This window comes from Periplaneta americana, chromosome 11, assembly GCF_040183065.1.
Source record: "Periplaneta americana isolate PAMFEO1 chromosome 11, P.americana_PAMFEO1_priV1, whole genome shotgun sequence".
Classification (NCBI taxonomy): Eukaryota; Metazoa; Arthropoda; class Insecta; order Blattodea; family Blattidae; genus Periplaneta; species Periplaneta americana.
In genome coordinates, this window is record NC_091127.1 from 120,917,541 (window position 1) to 120,921,863 (window position 4,323).

Consider the following 4,323-nt stretch of genomic DNA (forward strand, 5'->3'; position numbering starts at 1 on the left):
CCGTAACATGCCATGAAGGCACTTCGGGGGCATGGAGGTAGAGCCCCATGCGGTCGGCACCACGCTCTGGCCGCCTTTTACCCCCGGGAAAGATCCGGTACTCAATTTTATAGGAGGCTGAGTGAACCTCGGGGCCGTTCTGAAAGTTTGGCAACGAGAAAAAATCCTGTCACCACCTGGGATCGAACCCCGGACCACTGTAATTATTTACTCTTATATTTGTATGTGATCAACAGTAATAACAGTATAATGAAACCTTCTTTAGTCCAGAAACATACCCGCACTCGTCTGTACAAGACCTTAGCAAGACATTTGCTTTGTTACGCCAGCGAAGATTGTACCTTACGAAAAAGCGATGAAAATAGATTTACTGCCAGTGAAATGAAGTTTATGCGTCGAACAGCAGGATACACTAAATGGGATCATAAAATAAATAAAGACATCCTACAAGAACTGGGAATGGAACCTATACTGCAACATATTCATCAATATCAAGACAACTGGCTTCACCATGTCAAGCGTATGCCTAGAACAAGGATTCCTCGAGCGATCTTGAACTACAGACCAACAGGGAAAAGTTCACTGGGTCGCCCTGTGAAGATGTGGCGGGAAAACTTTTGTAGACCGGAACAGTCATTCTAGGAATATCACCTGTTAGGAAGATGATGATATTTGTATGTGTTATTAAAAAATCTTCTTATTATATTTGTATGTGTATATATTTAGAATAAAGTATATGATTATGTCTCGTGACGAGAATATTGTACGAAATGGAAATATAAAAATTGGAAATTTATCCTTTGAAGAGGTGGAAAAATTCAAATACCTGGGAGCAACAGTAACAAATATAAATGATACTCGGGAGGAAATTAAACACAGAATAAATATTGAAAATACCTGCTCTTATTCGGTTGAGAAACTTTTATCATCCAGTCTGCTGTCAAAAAATCTGAAAGTTAGAATTTATAAAACAGTTATATTACTGGTTGTTCTTTATGGTTGTGAAACTTGGACTCTCACTTTGAGAGAGGAACATAGGTTAAGGCTGTTTGAGAATAAGGTGGTTAGAAAAATATAGGAGAATGGAGAAAGTTACATAACACAGAACTGCACGCATTGTATTCTTCACCTGACATAATTAGGAACATTAAATTTAGACGTTTGAGATGGGCAGGGCATGTAGCACGTATGGGCGAATCCAGAAATGTATATAGAGTGTTAGTTGGGAGGCCTGAGGGGAAAAAGAGCTTTGGGGAGGCCGAGACTTAGATGGGAAGATAATATTAAAATGGATTTGAGGGAGGTGAGATATGATGATAGAGACTGGATTAATCTTGCTCAGGATAGGGACCAATGACGGGCTTATGTGAGGGCGGCAATGAACCTCCGGGTTCCTTAAAAGCCAGTAAGTAAGTATATATTTAGATACTAAAATAATTCTTATTTAAGTTTATATCTCCATGTATAAGTGAAAATGATATTCTTTCTTCTTCTTCTTTACTGTATCTTTTGATGGCAACGTCGAGCACGACCAAAGCGATCGCCCATCAGTAACGTATTGGGTGGTGTTCGTGTAGTGGGCGGAGTCACCTAGGTTTCCAAATTATAAGTTTCCATAACAGAAGATTCCAACGGAGGAAATCCACTGGAGGTTGTTGATTTCCTTTCTTAATTATTTTCTTCTTTGATGGATATTTCTCTTCAAATGATGAATCGGAACTCCATTGTTATGGGATGGAAATCTGGATCTTTGCAACTATGAACTGAGTCAAAGAAAATATCCCTTAGCTTTTTAGATACAGTAGATGGAAGTTCAGAATCTGAATGTAGAAAAGAAAAAAAAATTACATCTAATCGGTGTAAACATAGATTAAAATATAGTTATTAGTAGGGGGCGGATGTTATTTTTCACATTGGAATGATGTCCACTAGTATAGAAATCCTTTTTATGTTAATATTAACGTCAGTTTATATATATTTTCTCTATTTTTTTCTCATTTTTCGAATTTTTGAGCTGATCGGTCATTTTTTTTTTCGGCATTTTTGGTCATTTTCAATACTTTGAAGAACTGTTAGATCATCATTTTTTACTTATAACAAGCGTAAATAAAAATTTGAATCGCCTAATATGGTGTATGACTCATGGCGACTAGGTCGTGATCTAGCCAATGGAAGTTGACCAGTGCCTGATCCATAAGAACACACAAGCTGCACTGAATATCAGTGAAAGCTTATTGTTTTAGGAAGTCAACAATTGTCGCCGAAATAATACATTCTTAAACGCGGGTTATTAGCAAGTAGTATTATCAAATGTATGAAACGTAACATATGACTACAGAGATATGCCAAAATAAAATTTATCTGTAGAGAAATATAACAGTCGGGTAAAGAGTGTTAAGTCTTTTCTACAGGACATATCTCATTGTCCTAAAAACTAGAATCCTTTGCGATCCCCGTGTAAAGATGTTAAGTCTCATTAGAGTGACTTAACACACTTTACCCGCACAACATCGCTTTAGCGATGAATAAACCCATGAGACACATGCCCCTAACTGCCATACTCTTTGACATATGACTTAGTGGACTTAACATAAATATAGAGAACATTTTATCTATAACTCTATGGACATATTTCAATTTTTGAGGATAGTGGACTTAACTCTCTTTATCCGCGCACCCGCGAATTTAATGTGAAAGAGTAGGCTAACTATTTTGCCATTACTTTTCGAATTCCCTGGCATTTTTAATTATTAAAATTTCAATGGAGAAAATAAGGAAAATATAGGGGAGAGTCGGGTAGTATCGGACATCGGGTAATATCGGACAGTGAGTTTCTTTCATCTACCACGCGATGATAGTACCTGATTGACATGGTTACGTTTTTGTGATGTCGCATAGAGAAACGTAACCATGCCATTCAGGTACTGCCATATGGTGGTAGATGAAAGAAACGCACTGTCCGATACTACCCGACTCTCCCCTAATGTAAGAGCAAAAGGAAGAGTTTAATTATTTAGGCTAAAAACATTAAATTATTTTAATTTTGATGTACTATAATGGAAACATTTCAACTTGATGCATTAAACTGTGAGAGTTTGCACAACAGGCAAAGTCCAGGTCTTAAGCAAATGAAAGATGCACACGAAGGGTACACAGATAAAACGATCAGAGTCACAATTCTCATAAGGATGATGACATCATTTAATTCAATAATTTACTGCAAAATTTATGTATTTTTCTTATCAAAACTGGTGAAGGGGTATTATCACCACGGGTACAGTCATCCTTTCAAATTTTTTCATTAAAACTGCAATAAATTTTGCAGTAATATACTGAAATAGATGATGACATCAACTGCCGTAGAACTTTACACTGTTTTTCTCTTTTTTTTTTTTTTAATTATACGCACCTCAACTCCAACTTATCACCACATAATGAAACAAAAATTATATATATTATGTTGTATGAAGGCATCATAAAAGTTTACAAATTTATCACATAATCCTTAATCTTAATCTATACAATTATTTTATTTTATTATAAAAGTATAAATTATTTTATGCTTGACCATGCCGAAATGTAGTAATTATACACCTGGTAGTAGCCCTTTAATGCACCTCATTAAAGTACACCTATTCATTATAATTCAGTTGTTCAACCAATGAGAAATCACCATTTTACCATTATAAAACCGCAAGTATCGATTATTCTCGGATATGCAATCGAAAGACAATTAGCGAAAAGTCACGGAGGCTGGAAATCCAATACTGTCGCAGAAGGTTATGTTCTGTTACTATAATAATTAGCGTTAATTGTAAATAATATTCAAATAAATTCAATTTGTCATCTCGTTTTTTAATTCTAAATCAATTTCCAGGTTATATCAAGACTAATCGTCATGTTATTTTCTAGATTATATCAAGGTCAATGACATTCGTGCCTCGGAAAAAATCATTACTTTCGCGTCTGCGCACATCTCACAATTCAGGTCAGTTCCGCTCCTCACTTACATAACCATAACATGAATACTTATGAATAATTTCAAGTTAGAAATATGGTCGAGCATAAAAAGTCGTATGAAACTTGCCTGTAATGGTAATTAAGACGCTCGTATGAAAATTATGAAACGAGCATAAGCGAGTTTCATAAACTTACTCGCATCTTAATTACTACCATTACAGGCTCGTTGCATAATGTACTAAAGAATTTGTCAAGTTTAGTGTTAATAACCTTTAAGAAAATCTATAACAATATTAGTAACATAACACGCACATCGTGCATTATTAAGTGTTTGACCTAAACAGAAAAATTATATCAATCTAC